Below are 21,390 nucleotides of genomic sequence, written 5' to 3' on the forward strand. Positions count from 1 at the left end.
GGTATGTGTTGATATGGTGGAGGTTCCATTGCATGGGTTATATCACCCTAGGATTAATTACCAATGCCGCCCAGTGATTCTAGCGCCGTACATATCGCGTTGACCATAAGATCTATAATGGCTCTGGGGAAGTCAGCTGTATCTTTTCCCTTCTGCACGCCAACGGATTGGTAGAGACGGTGGGGTGTTGGAGGCACTGCCGCAATAGGTTGGGATATCCTTTTAAATCCCCATCCATTAGTGATGTTAATATCTACCATCTATGATGGATTGTCCGGAGTACACCATGAGTAAAGCCGTATTATCGGGGGAAGTCTACTGGAGGTGTACGGTTGGACAAAAGGGTGGGTTTGCAGGGTCGCGGAGAAGGCAGTGATTGGCTTGGATCTTACACCTGGCCCCACACCAAGGAAGTGTGGACGAGAAACGCGTCTCGGCAAGGCATCAAGGATAAGTTCTCTTATGGGAAAAGTAACGCACCTCTGCAGAGGATACTGAATTGTGACTGTCACTCCTTGTTCCGAGAAGGGAACTGCGAACGCGGCAAGAAAGGAACTCCACGAAGTTCTGGTTAACCTGTGAAGACTGACGGGCATAGTTTTCAGAATAAAATAAACCTTTTGAAGAAATGTTTATGAAAACTTGCATTGGCCTATGACTTTCTGGTCTATGGTTGTAGTTAGTGCATGATACACATATTTCCTAATATGAACTTGCTGAGTACGCTCGTACTCATTCTATCTCGTTTGAACCCCCTTCTTAGAGCAATGCACCGAAGGAGAAACTATCGTGGAACTCGAAGACAAAGGAGTCAACTGCAACGAGATGAAGAATCCAATCAAAGAAGTCAATGGAGTCAACTTCTGCATCAGCTATAATGGAAACCTAGACTAGTAATAGAAGGGAACCTTTCCCTAATCCTAGCACCTAAGTAGCTAGATTTCTATAGCAAGCCAAGTAGCTCTTGAACTTGAGTTAGCAATGAGATAGACTACGAGTCGTTCTTTTGGAGCTTTATTTGAAGTTTTACCTCACTGTAAAGTAGGAGGCTGTGTGGATCTTATGTAAACAGCTCGTGTGTACTTCTATAGACATACCTTGGACTCGCATATGTTTCTGTTGTACCACTCTGAGAGATGTAATATGAGTGGAACGGTGTTTCACTTGTGTTATGTCAACGACTTGTGTACTACACCATGCAGTGGTACGCTGGGTCATCACATAGGGTTCCTTAGTGGGGCATTGGAGAAGAGTTCCTTTGGTGGAGCATTGGAAGAGTTCCTTGGTGGGGCATTGGAGAAGAGTTCCTTTGGTGGAGCATTGGAAGAGTTCCTTTGGTGGAGCATTGGTGATGGGTTCCTATGGTGGAGCATTGGAGATGTGCAGCTATGGAGTCTAGCTTGGTGATGTACTAGATCCATAGGGTGTTGGGAGCATCCTTGTGTGTGGAGCTCGCCCCAACCTTGTGAAGGAATCACCGCCTCGACCGGTGCCTTAGTGGAAGAGGGAGAGCACCTCCGTGGAGCTCTCTCGAGGAAGAAGGTGAGGCCTTCCTTCGTGGTGTGGCCGCCTAGTCTCTTGTGTGAGACTAGCACCTCCTCAACACAGACGTACTTCCTTTAGTGGAAGGAACTGCGGGAAACAAACCTCGACTCGCCTCGCACCCCCCCCCCGGTTGTCTCGCTCCTTACTCTCGTTATCTTGTTGATTCCTTTACTTGTTGCACTTGTCCGATATTCATTGTAGGATCACCCCTATTGCTAAAGTTCACACCTTTACCTTTCGTTGCCTAAAAATTGAAAAAGACTAAAACTTGCCGTAGCGCCATTCACCCCCCCCTCTTGTTCGCTACGATCCATTCAATAGCATTATCAGCAAGATTAACATCTTAATAACAATTTTTCAATGGTGACAAGTCAAGCATATCATAGATTTTCTTAGGCATAATAGATATACTTGGACCAAGATCACATAAAGCATTACAATCAAAATCATTGACCTTCATCTTAATGATGGGCTCCCAACCATATTCTAACTTCCTAGGAATAGAAGTCTCAAGTTTTAGTTTCTCCTCTCTAGCTTTTATGAGAGCATTTGTAATATGTTTTGTAAAGGCCAAATTTATAGCACTAGCTAGCATTGGGACTTTTAGCAATTTTTTGTAAGAACTTTATAACTTCAGAGATATGACAATCATCAAAATCTAAACCATTATGATCTACAGCAATGGGATCATTGTCCCCAATATTTTGAAAAATTTCAGCAGTTTTATCACAAGCAGTTTCGGCAGTTTCAGGCAGTTTTGCACGCTTTGCACTAGGAGTAGAAACATTGCCAACACCAATTATTTTACCATTGATAGTAGGAGGTTTAGAAACTTGTGAAACATCATCATTACTAGTGGTGGTAATATTCCAAACTTTAGCTACATTATTCTCTTTAGCAAGTTTTTCGTTTTCTTCTCTTTCCCACCTAGCATGCAATTCAGCCATCAATCTAATATTTTCATTAATTCGAACTTGGATGGCATTTGCTGTAGTAAAATTTTTATTATCTTTATCTTCATTAGGCATAACTTTCAATTTTAAAATATCAACATCAAAGGCAAGACTATCAACCTTAGAAGCAAGAATATCAATTTTACCTAGCTTTTCTTCAACAGATTTGTTAAAAGCAGTTTGTGTACTAATAAATTCTTTAAGCATGGCCTCAAGACCAGGGGTACACTCCTATTATTATTGTAAGAATTACCATAAGAATAACCATAACCATTACCATTATTAGGAGGATATGGCCTATAGTTGTTACCAGAATTATTCCTATAAGCATTGTTGTTGAAATTATTATTTTTAATGAAGTTCACATCAACATGTTCTTCTTGGGCAACCAATGAAGCTAAAGGAAAATTATTAGGATCAACATTAGATCTACCATTCACAAGCATAGACATAATCACATCAATCTTATCACTCAAGGAAGAGGTTTCTTCAATAGAATTTACCTTCTTACCTTGTGAAGCCCTTTCAGTGTGCCATTCAGAGTAATTGATCATCATATTATCAAGAAGCTTTGTTGCCGCCCCCAAAGTGATGAACATAAAGGTACCTCCAGCAGCTGAATCCAATAGGTTCCGCGAAGAAAAATTCAATCCTGCATAAAAGGTTTGGATGATCATCCAAGTAGTCAGTCCATGGGTAGGGCAATTCTTCACCAAAGATTTCATTCTCTCCCATGCTTGAGCAGCATGTTCACTATCCAATTGCTTAAAATTCATTATGCTACTTCTCAAAGATATAATTTTAGCGGGAGGATAATATCTACCAATCAAAGCATCCTTACATTTAGTCCATGAATTAATACTATTTTTAGACAAAGATAGCAACCAATCTTTACCTCTTCCTCTTAAGGAGAAAGGGAACAATTTCAATTTTATAATGTCACCATCTAAATCCTTATACTTTTGCATTTCACAAAGTTCAACAAAATTATTAAGATGGGCAGAAGCATCATCAGAACTAACACCAGAAAATTGCTCTCTCATAACAAGATTTAGTAAAGCAGGTTTAATTTCAAAAAATTCTGCTGTAGTAGCAGGTGGAGCAATAGGTGTGCATAGGAAATCATTATTATTTGTGCTAGTGAAGTCACACAACTTAGTATTTTCAGGAGTATTCATTTTAGCGGTAGTAAACAAAGCAAACTAAATAAAGTAAATGCAAGTAACTAATTTTTTGTGTTTTTGATATGGAGAACAAGACAGTAAATAAAGTAAATAAAGAGCAAACAAAGCAGTAAATAAAGTAAAGTAAAGCAAGTCAAAACAAAGTAAAGAGATTGGATGTGGGAGACTCCCCTTGCAGCGTGTCTTGATCTCCCCGGCAACGGCGCCAGAAAACTGTCTTGATGGCGTGTAAGGCACACGTCCGTTGGGAACCCCAAGAGGAAGGTGTGATGCGTACAGCGAAAAGTTTTCCCTCAGTAAGAAACCAAGGTTATCGAACCAGTAGGAGTCAAGGAACACGTGAAGGTTGTTGATGGCGGAGTGTAGTGCGGCGCAACACCAGGGATTCCGGCACCAACGTGGAACCTGCACAACACAATCAAAGTACTTTGCTCCAACGTAACAGTGAGGTTGTCAATCTCACCGGCTTGTTGTAAACAAAGGATTAGATGTATAGTGTGGAAGATGATGTTTGTTTGCGAAGAACAGTAAAGAACAAGTATTGCAGTAGATTGTATTTCAGATGTAAAGAATGGACCAGGGTCCACAGTTCACTAGTGGTGTCTCTCCGATAAGAAATAGCATGTTGGGTGAACAAATTACAGTTGGGCAATTGACAAGTAAAGAAGGCATAACAATGCACATACATATATCACGATGAGTACTATGAGTTTTAATCAGAGCATTACGACAAAGTACATAGACCGCTATCCAGCATGCATCTATGCCTAAAAAGTCCACCTTCAGGTTATCATCCGAACCCCTTCCAGTATTAAGTTGCAAACAACAGACAATTGCATTAAGTATGGTGTGTAATGTAATCAACACAAATATCCTTAGACAAAGCATCGATGTTTTATCCCTAGTGGCAACAGCACATTGCTGGCGTGTAGTTGACGTGGGAGTTAGAGATCTTTGTGGTGTAGCTTTTCTTCGTCCCCGGCAACGGCGCCAGAAAAAGAGCTTGATGGCGTGTAACTCACACGTTCGTTGGGAACCCCAAGAGGAAGGTATGATGCGCACAGCAGCAAGTTTTCCCTCAGAAAGAAACCAAGGTTTATCGAACCAGGAGGAGCCAAGAAGCACGTTGAAGGTTGATGGCGGCGGGATGTAGTGCGGCGCAACACCAGGGATTCCGGCGCCAACGTGGAACCTGCACAACACAACCAAAGTACTTTGCCCCAACGAAACAGTGAGGTTGTCAATCTCACCGGCTTGCTGTAACAAAGGATTAACCGTATTGTGTGGAAGATGATTGTTTGCAGAGAAAACAGTAAAAACAAGTATTGCAGCAGATTTGTATTTCAGTATTAAAAGAATGGACCGGGGTCCACAGTTCACTAGAGGTGTCTCTCCCATAAGATAAAAGCATGTTGGGTGAACAAATTACAGTCGGGCAATTGACAAATAGAGAGGGCATAACAGTGCACATACATGTCATGATAAGTACAGTGAGATTTAATTGGGCATTACGACAAAGTACATAGACCACCATCCAACTGCATCTATGCCTAAAAAGTCCACCTTCAGGTTATCGTCCGAACCCCTTCCAGTATTAAGTTACAAAGCAACAGACAATTGCATTAAGTATGGTGCGTAATGTAATCAATAACTACATCCTCGAACATAGCATCAATGTTTTATCCCTAGTGGCAACAACACAACACAACCTTAGGGGTTTCTGTCACTCCCCCAGATATCAATGCAGGCACGAACCCACTATCGAGCATAAATACTCCCTCTTGGAGTTACTAGCTTCAACTTGGCCAGAGCCTCTACTAATAACGGAGAGCATGCAAGATCATAAACAACACATAGGTAATAACTTGATAATTAACATAACATGGTATTCTCTATCCATCGGATCCCGACAAACACAACATATAGCATTACAGATAGATGATCTTGATCATGTTAGGCAGCTCACAAGATCCAACAATGAAGCACAATGAGGAGAAGACAACCATCTAGCTACTGCTATGGACCCATAGTACAGGGGTGAACTACTCACTCATCACTCCGGAGGCGACCATGGCGGTGTAGAGTCCTCCGGGAGATGAATCCCCTCTCCGGCAGGGTGCCGGAGGAGATCTCCAGAATCCCCCGAGATGGGATTGGCGGCGGCGGCGTCTCTGGAAGGTTTTCCGTATCATGGTTTTTCGCCTCAGGGGTTTCGCGACGGAGGCTTTAAGTAGGCGGAAGGGCAGAGTCGGGGGGCTGACGAGGGCCCCACGCCACAGGGCGGCGCAGGCCCCTCCTTGGCCGCGCCGCCTTGTGGTGGTGGCCCCTCGTGGCCCCACTTCGTATGCTCTTCGGTCTTCTGGAAGGTTCGTGGCAAAATAGGACCCTGGGACTTGATTTCGTCCAATTCCGAGAATATTTCGTTACTAGGATTTCTGAAACCAAAAACAGCAGAAAACAGCAACTGGCACTTCGGCATCTTGTTAATAGGTTAGTTCCAGAAAATGCACGAATATGACATAAAGTGTGCATATAATATGTAGAAATCATCAATAATGTGGCATGGAACATAAGAAATTATCGATACGTCGGAGACGTATCAGCATCCCCAAGCTTAGTTCTGCTCGTCCCGAGCAAGTAAAACGATAACAAAGATAATTTCTGAAGTGACATGCCATCATAACCTTGATCATACTATTTGTAAGCATATGTAATGAATGCAGCGATCAAAACAATGGTAATGACATGAGTAAACAAATGAATCATAAAGCAAAGACTTTTCATGAATAGTACTTCAAGACAAGCATCAATAAGTCTTGCATAAGAGTTAACTTCATAAAGCAATAAATCAAAGTAAAGGTATTGAAGCAACACAAAGGAAGATTAAGTTTCAGCGGTTGCTTTCAACTTGTAACATGTATATCTCATGGATAATTGTCAACATAGAGTAATATAACAAGTACAATATGCAAGTATGTAGGAATCAATGCACAGTTCACACAAGTGTTTGCTTCTGGAGGTGGAGAGAGATAGGTGAACTGACTCAACATAAAAGTAAAGAGAATGGTCCTTCAAAGAGGAAAGCATCGATTGCTATATTTGTGCTAGAGCTTTTATTTTGAAAACATGAAACAATTTTGTCAACGGTAGTAATAAAGCATATGAGTTATGAAAATTATATCTTACAAGTTGCAAGCCTCATGCATAGTATACTAATAGTGCCCACACCTTGTCCTAATTAGCTTGGACTACCGGATCTTTGCAATGCACATGTTTTAACCAAGTGTCACAATGGGGTACCTCCATGCCGCCTGTACAAACACTACAAGAAAAGTTGCCATGGCCGACGAAGTTGAAGTCGCGCCGTGGTTGCTGGTGTACCATGGCCGACGATTTTTGGTCCCTCCGTGGTGCATGTCAAAACTTTTTTTTCTCGTTTTTGAGGCCACCTTCCCGACGAAAGCGGCCAAAACGTCGCGTATGGTGGCCCGGGACGTGGTGCATCTCGAAATCTCGGGTTCGTCGGCCGAGTCAACGCAAATCCACACCGCCGAGGGATGTAGGGCCCAGATGGCAGCCTCTCTGGCATTGTTTTTTTTCTCGATCGCGCCATCTCGTTCAACGTTCTCCGATCGAGCCGTTTACGATGCAGGATCATGGGTCCCGCATGTCATCCTCTATGAACCAAAATTCTTTCTATTCTTGGATTTTTTTTGACCGCCTGATTTCTGGCTACTTCCTTTTTCTTTTGATCCCTTGCCGTCTTGGAAACGTTGAGACCGCTGCTGCTAAATGGGACCCGCATGTCATCCTCTATGTGCAATCAACTTTCTTTTCTTGGAGTTTTTTTTGGCACCTCAAATTTGGTCACTTGCCTTTTTCTTTCGATCCCCTGCCGCCTCTCAAACGGTGATACCGCTACTGCTAAATGGCACCCGCATGTCATCCTCTATGTACTATAAAACTTTCTTTTCTTGGAGTTTTTTTTGGCACCTCATATTTGGTCACTTGCCTTTTTCTTTCGATCCCCTGCCGCCTCTCAAACGGTGATACCGCTGCTGCTAACTGGGACCCGCATGTCATCCTCTATGTACTATAAAACTTTCTTTTCTTGAATTATTTTTGGCACCTCATATTTGGTCACTTACCTTTTTCTTTCGATCCCCTGCCGCCTCTCAAACGGTGATACCGCTGCTGCTAAATGGGACCCGCATGTCATCCTCTATGTTCTATAAAACTTTCTTTTCTTGGAGTTTTTTTTGGCACCTCAAATTTGGTCACTTGCCTTTTTCTTTCGATCCCCTGCCGCCTCTCAAACGGTGATACCGCTGCTGCTAAATGGGACCCGCATGTCATCCTCTATGTACTATAAAACTTTCTTTTCTTGGAGTTTTTTTTGGCACCTCAAATTTGGTCACTTGCCTTTTTCTTTCGATCCCCTGCCGCCTCTCAAACGGTGATACCGCTGCTGCTAAATGGGACCCGCATGTCGTCCTCTATGTACTATAAAACTTTCTTTTCTTGGAGTTTTTTTTGGCACCTCAAATTTGGTCACTTGCCTTTTTCTTTCGATCCCCTGCCGCCTCTCAAACGGTGATACCGCTGCTGCTAAATGGGACCCGCATGTCATCCTCTATGTACTATAAAACTTTCTTTTCTTGAATTATTTTTGGCTGCTCATATTTTTTCACTTGCCTTTTTCTTTCGATCCCCTGCCGCCTCTCAAACGGTGATACCGCTGCTAAATGGGACCCGCATGTCATCCTCTATGTACTATAAAACTTTCTTTTCTTGAATTATTTTTGGCTCCTGATATTTTTTCACTTGCCTTTTTCTTTCGATCTCATGCCACGTTTGAAACGTTGAGAGACCTGCTGGCTCATGGGACCCGCATGTCATCCTCTATGTGCTATAAAAGTTTCCTTTGTTGGATTTTTTTTCACCCTCTGATTTTTGGCTTGCCTTTTTCTTTTGATCCCCTGCCCCCTTTGAAACGTTGAGTAAGCTGTTGGCTCAAGGGACCCGCATGTCATCCTCTATGTCCATAAAATTTCTGTTCTTGGATTTTTTTTCACCCCCTAATTACTAGCTACTTTCTTTTTCTTTTGATCTCAAGCCGCATTACAAACATTGAGACCGCTGCTGCAAAATGGGACCCACATGTCATCCTCTATGTACAATAAATCTTGGATTATTTTTGGCTCCTGATATTTGGTCACTTGCCTTTTTCTTTCGATGTCATGCCACCTTTGAAACGTTGAGTAAGCTGCTGGCTCATGGGTCCCGCATGTCATCCTCTACGAACAATAAAAGTTTCCTTTCTTGGAGTTATTTTTGACCCGTAATTTCTGGCTATTTGCCTTTTTCTTTTGATCCCCTGCCCCCTTTGAAACGATGAGGACGCTGTTGGCATGTCGGTCCCACATGTCATCCTCTATGAAAAATAAAAGTTTCCTTCGGTGGATTTATTTTTGACCCCTAATTAATTTCTGGCTATTTCCTTTTTTTCTTTTGATCCCCTGCCGCCTTGGAATTGTTGAGAATGCTGCTGCCTCATTTTTCTTTTGGTCCTGTGCCACCTTGGAAACGTTGAGACCGCTGCTACAAAATGGGACCCGCATGTCATCCTCTATGTACAATAAAGTTTCTTTTCTTGGATTATTTTTGGCTCCTGATATTATGTCACTTGGCTTTTTCTTTCGATCTCATGCCGACTTTGAAACGTTGAGGATGCTGCTGCCTCATGGGTCCCGCATGCCATCCTCTCAGAACGATAAATGTTTTCTTTTCTTGTATTTTTTTACCAACTGATTTTTGGCTTTTTTTTATTTTCGATCCCCTGCCGCCTTTGAAACGTTGACGACGCTGCTGGCTCATGGGTCCCCGATGTCAGCCTCCCCGTACAAGAAACATGTGATATTTTATTTTGCAGACAATAAACGTTGTATTTCGCTCTGAGCTATTGCAAACGGATAAATTAAATCTTTATATCTACATAAACAAACTTATATGTTGAATCTCCTTGTTTTTTGTTTTTGCGAAGCATAGGACTTTCCTGTTTTTTTTTTGAGAAAAATTTGACCTTTCCTGTTTTGGAGTGGGCTGAAATTGTACGAGTCAAAAGGCCCAGCAGGATAGTTCGAAGGCCCAAATGTCCAGATACAGCCCAATTGAAATCTTTCTTTTCTTGGATTTTTTTTCACACCCTGATTTCTGGCTACTTCATTTTTCTTTCGGTCCTGTGCCGCCTTGGAAGCGTTGAGACCGCTGCTATAAAATGGGACCCGCATGTCATCCTCTATGTACAATAAAGTTTCTTTTCTTGGATTATTTTTGGCTCCTGATATTATGTCACTTGCCTTTTTCTTTCAATCTCATGCCGACTTTGAAACGTTGAGGAAGCTGCTGGCTCATGGGTCCCGCATGTCATCCTCTATGAACAATAAAAGTTTCCTTTGTTGGATTTATTTTTTTCCCCTAATTTCTGGCTATTTGCCTTTTTCTTTTGATCCCCTGCCCCCTTTGAAATGATGACGACGCAGTTGGCAAGTCGGTCCCACATGTCATCCTCTATGAACAATAAAAGTTTCCTTTGATGGATTTATTTTTGACCCTAATTAATTTCTGGCTATTTCCTTTTTTTCTTTTGATCCCCTGCCGCCTTGAAATAGTTGAGGATGCTGCTGCCTCATGGGTCCCGCATGTCATCCTCTCAGAAAGGTAAATGTTTCTTTTCTTGAATTTGTTTACCAACTGATTTTTGGCTTATTTTTTCTTTCGATCTCCTGCCACCTTTAAAACATTGACGACGCTGCTGGCTCATGGGTCCCCAATGTCAGCCTCCCCATACTGCAAATCCTCTTTCTGCAAAGGTTGTATTTCTAGATAGATAAGGTGGATTCGAATCTGCCATGGTTCAGGCAGCTCAGGTAAGCCTTCTTGCACTGATTAATGGAAGTAGTGTATAGCAAGGTCAAGACATGTGGCTCGGTGTAATGAATCTATTTGAATCATGTTGTGGGTTCAATTTGATAGTTCTCTAACAGGTCAGCCAAAATAGAAATTAAGTTTTTTTCTAAAACGGAAATGCAAATTAAGATGAACACAAACATTAGTTATCATAATAGCTGATCATACATACATACTTGCTAAGAGAAAAAGCTAGACTGAGTTTTACCACCCATACAATTAATTAGCAGTTCAGATAAGATAACCTTATATAAGTATAACTACAAATGCATTTGCTAAGGGCTCATGGGGCAACAGAACTAGACAACCGCGAACTTTATGACCAACATGTCACAGCGGCATCGAAAGATCTTGACCTTCAACTTTGATCCAATGCGAAGTTTGGCACCGTCAATGAACTTTTTCCACCTGGAAGTAACAGCCAAGCGGCCATCTGTGGGACTGACGGAGTACCGTCCCTCCACGGTGAGACCTTCACTCTCCATGACGAGGGAAATCTTGCCCCTTCGGCCAGCATTGAGATCCTTGGCGATACTTTTAGGCAATTTCTGATTCAAAGCAAGAGATACCACCAAAAATTAGTCAATGGCACCAATGCACTGAACCATGTGAGACTTTGAGCAGAGAAGACATCAAGATAAGAGCAGTTATGATGTCATATACTCACGAACATAGCCTTCAGATGCGTCCTGGTCACCACACGGGTGGCCACGGCAATGAGTGAGACCTCGGTGATCTGGGTGGGGCAGGTGCAGGAGCCTGGCTGGTACACGAGCTGGTGCTGATGCAGGAGACTGCTGGGAAGGTGCGATAAACGGTGCCTCTAGAGGAACCGGTGCTGATGCGCAGGAGACTGTTGGGCAGGTGCGATAAACGGTGCAGCTAGAGGAACCAGTCTTGATGCAGGGAACTGCTTGGGCAGGTGTAGTATATGGGGCCTCTACAGAACCAATGCTGATGTAGGGGACTGCTGGGTAGATGCAGAACGGAGCTGGTACAGAACCGGTGCTGATGCAGGAGAGTGGGAAGCCGGTGCCGGTCTGGTGTGGTTGCCCTTTGTGACATCCGCTCATGTTCCATCGGGGATCTGCAGCCTTGATCATGTTAAACCCACCAAGCTAGAACAGAGGGAATGGTTTAGAACAACCGCTCGTAACAGGTTTATCAAAAGATATGAGTAGAAAAAAGTTACATATTATATATTTGGAAGTGTCTCCAACTACGTAGCGATTACGTATATCTGCTGTTTGAGTTTCGATCCTCAGCTCGTCGCCCTTCTTCAGACCGTAGTCAAAAGCAAACTTTCTCCAATCATGTCCATACAAATATGTGATGGCCTGCGTCTTGTAGACATACACCTCATAGACCGTGTAGGTGTTCATCAATTTGCCATTGCCATGCATAGTGAAAGACCCTTCATGCGGACACATCTGGTTAATCATAGGACGAAGTTCACAAGGTACAGTCTGCATGTGAAAATTGATACAAATGTAAGAAGAAGGAAGACTAAAAACAAGACTTTACTATATGCCAATTCATGCTAAACCACTGAGAATACATACCTGTAACTCTGTGAAGGAGCTACTAGAAAGGTAGATAGAGCCATAGGAGGTGTTATATGCGGGGTGTGTACATGGGCCCGCCATATTCCCGCAAGCTCGGCATCGGGATGGTGAAGGAAACATGGGAGGTACTACTGGTGCGGAGCGCTGAATGTAAGTGGAAGAATTAGGTTGTGGAAAGAGAATAGCTCACAGAAAAGCAAATTTTAACAAAAGAGTGAAAAACACTATGTTAAAAACTCAACAGTGAAAAATTAGTGTATGATGAATATAAGCATGCTAATTTGGTGTTTCCGAATTCCAAAAAGCATTAGGCAGAGCCGGTGATAATATCAGACATAAATCATGGCATGTATATGTGGCTTAAGAAAATATACCCGAACCCTTGGATGGTTACGGCCCGGCTGGTCCTTGGACTTGAGCTTATATAAGCATCCAGAAGGTGGGGCTGACAGTAACTTGGTGGCAGCCTCTGCAGATGCCTCATCAGCAGCAGTTGCAATCCTTTTGACCAATGAAGGGTTAGCAGTTTCGATGCATATGAAAATTGAAGAGCAACGGACATCATGATGATATATAAAATGAATCTATGAGACACTGATGCATATAGTGCTGGATGTAAGTGTAAGAATAGGTGTGTGTGTTTCTGAAATATTGGTAAGCATTAGACAAAGCCGGCAATAAACGGACAAAAATCAAATCATGTATGAGGATTAAGAAAATATACCTGCTTACTGAAAAGGGTACCACCCAGCTGGCCCGTGGCCTTGTGCTTGAGGAGGTTTTCAGAAGATGGTGGCGGCACCATCGTCTTCACAGCAGCCTCATCAGGATCATTTTTTATCCATTTGAGTAGAGGCACAGAAGTTTCATCCTGCATATGAATAGCAACAGAACTCATCATTGATATTTAATAAATCTATGAGATAGACTGATGCAAATAGTGCGTGTGTAAGTGGAAGAATAGGGTTGTGCATAGAGAACAGTTGACAACAATACAAATGATTACAAAAGAAGCCAATGGAAATCAACAGTTTATATACTGGATGAGACAGACTGAAAAGTGAAAAATTAGTGTATGATGATTGTAAGCGAACGCAGTGTTTCTGAACTTTTGGTAAGCATTAGACAAAGCCAACAGTAATTAAACAGATAATAATGAAATCATGTATGTGGATTAAGAAAATATACCAGATTCATTAAAAGGTCACCACCCAGCTGGCCCATGGCCTCGTGCTTGTAGAGGTTTTCGGAAGATGGTGCCGGCACCATCGTCCTCACAGCAGCCTCATTAGCCTCATTTTGCATCCACTTGAGTAAAGGTGCAGCAGTTTCAGCCTGCATAAGAATGGGAACAGATCTCAGCAGTGATATTGAATGACTCTGAGACAGACTGATGCATATAGTGCTGGATGTAAGTGGAAGGGTATGGCCGTGTATGGACAACAGTTCACAACAATGCAAGGGTGTGTTCGGTTCTGAAACAGCGTGGAATGGAATGGAATGGTTCCATTTCAGAGGAATGGAATGGTTAAATTTTTGTTCGGTTGGGATAAATGGAGAGCAGAAGAGATCGAGGTTAAACTAACCATTTGTCTCAAAATTGTAATTAACAATTGCAAATGACATTTTAATCTCAAAGTCGTAATTAACAGCGCCTAATGGTGCTCTTTTAATCTAAAAATCATAATTAACATCATTTTTTGTTGGGTTAGGGGAACCGGAGTAGATGAACATTACTGTATGATGATTGTAAGAAAACGAATTTGGTGTTTCTAAACTTTTGGCTTCGAGATCTTATGGGTTTCAACTCTAGCCTACCCCAACTTGTTTGGGACTGAAAGGCTTGGTTGTTGTTGTTGTTGTAAACTTTTGGCAAGCATAGAAAAAACCGACAATAAACAGAGAAAAATCAAGGCATGTTTTGTGGATTAAGAAAATATACCATATTCATTAAAAGGTCACCACCCAGCTGGCGCGTGACCTTGTGCTTGTAGAGGCATTTAGAAGATGGGGGCGGCATCAACATACTGGCAGCCTGATCAGCCGCAGTTTTGATCTTCCTTTTGAGTAAAGGCCCTAAAGTTTCAGTCTGCATATGAATAGCAAAACAAAAGGCAGACCTCAGCAGTGATATTGAATTACTGTATGAGATAGACTAATGCATATAGTGGATGCTCTTAGCCTTTTGCAGCGTGAACACTAGCTATGGACAGACAAAAAACTAGTTAACTCAGCTTTGTCTAGATATGAATGTACTACCACCATCCAAAAGCTTAAGCCTTGTTTATTTTTGAGAAATCAAAACAAGCAAAGTTTGACCAAAATTTTAGAACATTCTATCAACAAATATAATACTGTGTAGATACCGTAGGAAAATATATTTTATTATCTATTTAATGATATTAATTTTGTATTTTGCATGTTACTGATTTTTGGTAAAAGCTTAGTCAAACATGGTATAGTTTGACTTTCTAAAAATAATATAAGCCCAAAGCTTTGGGATGGAGGCAGTAGTATCTATAGCTAAAACACATCTAGATACATCCGTATCTACAGATAGTTGAGTCAATTAATTTGGATCTGAGGGAGTATCAGATTCAGACTACATCATGGTAAGTTGGTTAAAAAAATTACCCCTGGGCGGTCCCTGCCCAGCTCGGCAGTGGCATTTCGCTTCTTGTGCTGCAGATCGGGCCATGCTCCTGCAGCAGGTGGGGCGCTATTCTCGTTCCCCATAGCCTCAGCACGGAACCTGGAGGTACCAACCTGATACAGAGAATATAGAGCATGGTGTCACAGAGGCTTTACGCACAAACAGCTGAAGACATGTGCTACTTTAAGCATATTCCAGAACAGGAACAGATTGAGGATGCAGAGAGACACTTAAAAGGTAAAGAGTGGATAAGAAAATGGAGTACCTGCTTCGCGGGGCTGGGGACGCAGCTCAGGCTCAGCCAACTTCCCACATGCGTGGTGGCCTTACGCTCCATTGCCCCCACCGCCGAGGTCTTACCTTTCCTGTACAAGCTGACAAAAGATACAGTGAGGATCAGCAGCACAAGCCCCCAACTACAAAGGTTGCAAATGTCGACAAATAAAGGAAGAACACCCCAATCCAAGCAAAGGTAGCCCCCGCCCCCCACCCCCATCAATCACTCCCAGCTCGAGGGTGACCCGAACGACGCCCTTCGCCCAGAATAGGAAAGAGATGCGCAAGATATCGAGGAGAGGAAAAAAGAACCGATCTCGAGAAAGGAAAGAAAATTACTAGTCCTACCTAATCCGCTTGGTCTAGATGCAGCTTGCCCCTCCAAGCTGGATGCCTGGACGGTGGAGGCGAAAGGAGGGGATCGAGCTAGCGGCTTGCATCCGCCGGCAATCGGCACTCGATCGGGAGAGAAGGGGTGCTACATAAAGGGGAGGGGTAACATATTTTATTACACAGTGAACTTACTGATGTGACTAGTCATTACATGTCTCACTGAAACTAGGGCCCATAGCGTGGCACCCCAAATTCACTTGAAGTTGCCCGGCGGGACGCATTGGCGCGTCAAGAAACCCCCGAATTGTAGCGGGGAAATGAAACATTTCACAAAAATTCGAAATTCAAGCACACCGCCACGCGCCAAGCACGCGGCTGTTCCTTCCTCTTCCTCGGTTCCTCCTCCCCTATCCGAAAAAACCCCAAATCCCAAGCTCAAACCAAAAAAAAAACCCCTGGCCGCCATGCATGTCCTCGTTAACCCGCTGGAGATCGTTCCCGGACGATGCGGACCCCCCGCCCTGAGATCCAGAATTCCGTCCACCTCGAGGCACTGCGTGCTGTCTCGCATCAGCGGCTTGAGGGCGCTGAAGAGGAAGTTCCGCCGGAAAGTGCTCATGGCAACCGTGCAAGCTCACCGGCGTGCTGCATCCCGAGAGGAACTGGTCAAAGCTTTGCTATTCGCCACACACAAAAAATTGCGGGCCAAGATCTGGTCAAAGCTTTGTCGATGTCTTGCCGCGAGAGGCTTGGAGTCCAGAGTCAATAACTAGCTGCTCGAGGACTGGGCGGTTTACACGGATTCATATTAACTGACTCAAGTTTGTTAGTCTAGTTAACAAATGCATCTAGATACATCCATATCTAGACAGAATTGAGTCAATTAATATGAATCAGAGGGGAGTACCTGAAAGTGTTTCATGCTACCAACTAATGCGCTGGCAGGAATCGCTGTAGAAGTAATTGTGCTACTACTCATACGATGAACTGATTGTGTGGGTGTCGAATTTTGCAACACGATCATCCACTGAATGCTTAATCTAGCGCCAAAGGCGTACAAATCATAACATACTACAGCACCAGAACATAAGAGTACGAATCATAAAGTAGCTCAACATTTTGCATCAGGGCTGGGTGGTCCTGAGACTACCGGGACGCCCCTGATGATCTCCGGGTGTGCATCCTCTTCAACGCAAAGCTGTGTACTCGGTCCACGGCCTCCTTCTGTAGGCTGGATAATCTCAGGTGCAGGACCTTCGTCTATGAGAGGCTCATCATCAGTACCATCCACAGGTGCATCAGGGCTGGCTGGTCTTGAGACTACCCGGACGCCCCTGATGATCTCCGGGCGTGCATCCACTTCAACGCAAAGCTGTGTACTCGGTCCACGGCCTCCTTCTGTAGGCTGGATATTCTCAGGTGCAGGACCTTCGTCTATGAAAGGCTCGTCATCAGTACCATCCACAGGTGCATCAAACTGAGATTCATCTTCAAATCTCCCATCAAACTGAGAGACCTCTTCAACTCTATGCTTCTGCAATTAGTACATCAACCGATTAGACAAACATCTAAGGGATGCAACCTGAACAAATGCCGTTTTACATATTTACCTTCTCATCTGGCACAGCACATGTCCTAGAGCTGAAACCCGTTTCCTGAAGCAAGCGCTTTTTCTCTCCTTCCCGTCCATCCATCTGCAACAAGTTAATTTTGAGTACAGAACCTTGCACAGCAATGAAAACTATTGATTGAAACAGCGACAGCATCAATATAAATAATTAACTACATATGCCAGCACACATACAGTGTGAGCAAGATCTGCTTCTCCTGCTAAAGGATCATTATATGGTTCACCATGCTAAACCCGCCTAACATATGTGCGGTCCATCCCAAAAATGTGTAAATGATCTGCCACTACAGGGTGAGGCCTCTTCTCACCATTCATACATGTGCAGCGCGGGCAATACACGTCCAGGTTGTGACCTTCATGAGCTCTAATAAACCCCATAAAGGGTTGAACACCATTTATATATGAAGGGGAACATAAGTGTCCATGCAGTATCCAAGTTCTGTCCATCTGTTTAATTATGAGATACAGTGGTTGGTGATTAATTTAAGGTGAAGTAGGAAATGTATATCAATCGAGTACAAAACTATACTACATGATTATGCATTTCAGCAATCATGTCGAGTACAAAACAAAAAATGCCCATCGACATTTTAGCAAACAGATCGTGTACAAAACTCTGCCATGGCATTTCAGCAAATTAACGGATCGAGTGGAGAACTGACTCTATATGCCCACGCAAATGAACAAATTGATCGATGACAAATCGAGCGGAAAACTATAAAGTGCCAATTAGTTCGAGCATACTGACGAATTTTTTTAGCAGCATCAAGAAAATATAAATCGTTAGGCCGTCTTGCCCGATACATGATTGAGCTAGAGATAGCAGCCCTACCGTGGATCAACTTGACCGCCGGTGCGTCTCGAGAAGAACGACGGGGAGGGGAAGCTTCTTCTTCGCACGGACGGGACGGGGAGGGGAAGCTCTTCGCACGGACGGGGATAAGTTGTGTAGGGGTGGGTGGGGGGTCATGCGGCCGGGCCGCCGGGGTGATAATTAAATGGCGTTTAATGGAGTTGCGTGTGTAATTTGCCGTGCACAAGGTTGAGGAATAGGCGGTTCCCTTTGCCGCGCGCACAATTCAAACTATCCCGCCCATGTAGTTGAAATTCGCCATATTTTCGTTAAATCGACATAAAGTCATGTGAGTGGGGGAAAATTAGCAAAGTTGCTTGAAAAATAGTAAAACTATGGAATTATCCTTTAAATATGCTCTACTTCGTGTGGAAATCGGGGTGTGGAAGCATGTTGAGCTGTTTTATTTGTACTTTCTTCATTAAAACTCCCATTTTATGCACTTTGGATGGAAAGAAATCATTTGTACATAAATTTTGACAACGCCATTTGCAAACACTAATTGTTTTACATGCCAAGATGCACCCATCCACCAAATATATATGGGGCAAAAGTTTATCACAATCTAGCAGATATGCACAATTAGTGAGGGACCCCTTTTGATTTTGTGCAATTTCCACTAATTAGGTAGAGAGAAGGGGTTAATTAATTAGGCCATGTTAGGGGTTATGTGTTTTAGATTAGGTTGTGTGGATTCAAATACAACTTTTTTATTTGTGTGCTATGATTAATCAAAACTAGATTGATCGACTGCGCACACATTATTTGAGGCGCATGCCTTTGCGCACAAAGTGCATGTGTGTGTTGTTGGCCACCAATTAACGAGATAGAGAGAGAGAGACAGAGAGAGAGAGAGGTAGAGAGAGATCTACATACGAGAGAGCGATTGAAATCCCCAAATTAAACACATATATATACATGCATGGCACATTTAATTTAATTAGAGGACCGCGAGCTAAGGCACCACTGGCCTGCTTGATGCACAATTAAGTGCCATTGGCCTATATATATATAGGGTTTAATTAGGGTTTAGGGTTTAGGGTTAGGAGGTTAGGGTTTAGGGTCTAGGGTCTAGGGTCTAGGGTTTAATGTTTATGGTGTTTAGGGGTTTAGGGATTAGGGATTAGGGTTTATTTAGGGTTTAAGGTTTATGGATCATCGATCGAGTGCGCACACACACATTATTAGAGGCACACGCGCCTTTGCGCATAAAGTGCATGTGTATATGTGTGTGTTTTTTTGGGCAACAACGATATATAGATGATCGAGAGAGAGAGATTGAAATTCCCAAGAATATGTTCAAATATATATTAAAATATATGCACTAATGCATGCATGGTAGGCCATGCATGCACACTAATTATATATATATTATGAGGAAACTTAATCAAATGTGTTTTCATTCGAGAGAACTTGTCAAAATTCAAGTTAATTAATTTATCATCGTTATTATATAATTAATTAATGAATCTCAGGGAGATGTTATACAACATATGATCGATATAGGCCATGTCGTATATATTAATTGGTGTTAATCTACCGTTTAATTTGCTAGCTAGCTGCTATATATATAGATCGAGCATGTTTTTATTAGATCGGCTTATAGCTAGCTAGTATAGTTTAGGGTTATGTGTTTTAATGAACTAGGGTTTGATTAGCTAGGGGTTAGTTATATATATGGTTCAGGGTTAATGCATGGCACATTTAATTTAACTAGAGGACCGCGAGCTAGGCACCCCTGGCCTGCTTAATGCACAATTAAGTGTCGTTGGCCTATATATAGGGTTTAATTAGGGTTTAGGGTTAGCTAGGGTTTAGTGTTTAGGGTTTAGTGTTTAGGGTGTTTAGCTAGCTAGGGTCTATGGTTTAGTTTAGGGTGTTTAGGGTCTAGGGTTTAGGGTTTAATTAATTAGTGTTTAGGGTGTTTAGGGTTTAGTGTTTACGGTGTTTAGGGTCTAGGATTTAGGGTTTAGTGTTTAGGGTGTTTAGGGTCTAGGGTTTAGTGTTTAGGGTGTTTAGGGTTTAGGGGAGTTTTAGGGTTGTTTAAGGTTATTTAGGGATCATCGATCGAGTGCGCACACACATTATTAGAGGCACCCCGCGCCTTTGCGCATAAAGTGCATGCGTATATATGTATGTGTGTGTTTTTTGCCACCAACAACGATATATAGATGATCGAGAGAGAGAGAGATTGAAATCCCCTAGAATATGTTCAAATATATATTAAAATTCATATAGGCCATGTATATTTTAATTGGTGTTAATCTACGGTTTGCTAGCTAGCTAGCTGCTATATATAGAGCATGTTTTTATTAGATCGGGTTATAGCTAGCTAGTACAGTTTAGGGTTATGTGTTTTAATTAAGTAGGGTTGATTATCTAGGGTTAGTTACATATATATGGTTTAGGGTTAATGCGCGCATGGCACATTTAATTTAATTAGAGGACCGCGAGGCACCCCTGGCCTGCTCGATGCACAATTAAGTGTCGTTGGCCTATTCATAGGGTTTAATTAGGGTTTTAGGGTTAGCTAGGGTTTAGGGTTAGGGTTACGGTTTGGGTTTAGGGTCTAGGGTTTAGGGTCTAGGGTTTAGGGTTTAGGGTTAGCTAGGGTTTAGGGTTAGGGTTAGGGTTAGGGTTTAGGGTTTAGGGTTTAGTGTTTAGGGTGTTTAGGGTTTAGGGGTTATGGATTAGGGATTATTAGGGATTAGGGATTTAAGGTTTTAGGGGTTGTTTAAGGTTTAGGGATCATCGATCGAGTGCGCACACACATTATTAGAGGCACCCGCGCGCGCCTTTAATTACGCATAAAGTGCATGCGTATATATGTGTGTTTTTTGGGCCACCAATAACGATATATAGATGATCGAGAGAGAGAGATCGAGATTGAAATCCCCAAGAATATATATGTTCAAATATATGTAAATTAAAATATATGCACGAATGCATTGTAGGCCATGCATGCACACTAATTATATATATATTATGAGGCAACTTAATCAAATGTGTTTTCATTCGAGAGAACTTGTCAAAATTCAAGTTAATTAATTTATCACGATAATTATATAATTAATTAACGAATATCAGGGATATTTATACAACATGATCGATATAGGCCATGTATATTTTAATTGGTGTTAATCTACGGTTTGCTAGCTAGCTGCTACATATAGAGCATGTTTTTTATTAGATCGGGTTATAGCTAGCTAGTATAGTTTAGGGTTATGTGTTTTAATTAAGTAGGGTTGATTAGCTAGCTAGGGTTAGTTACATATATATGGTTTAGGGTTAATGCATGGCACATTTAATTTAATTAGAGGACCGCGAGGCACCCCCTGGCCTGCTCGATCCACAATTAAGTGTCGTTGGCCTATACATAGGGTTTAATTAGGGTTTTAGGGTTAGCTCGGGTTTAGGGTTAGGGTTAGG

The sequence above is a fragment of the Lolium perenne genome, chromosome 4, assembly GCF_019359855.2.
Source record: "Lolium perenne isolate Kyuss_39 chromosome 4, Kyuss_2.0, whole genome shotgun sequence".
Classification (NCBI taxonomy): domain Eukaryota; kingdom Viridiplantae; phylum Streptophyta; class Magnoliopsida; order Poales; family Poaceae; genus Lolium; species Lolium perenne.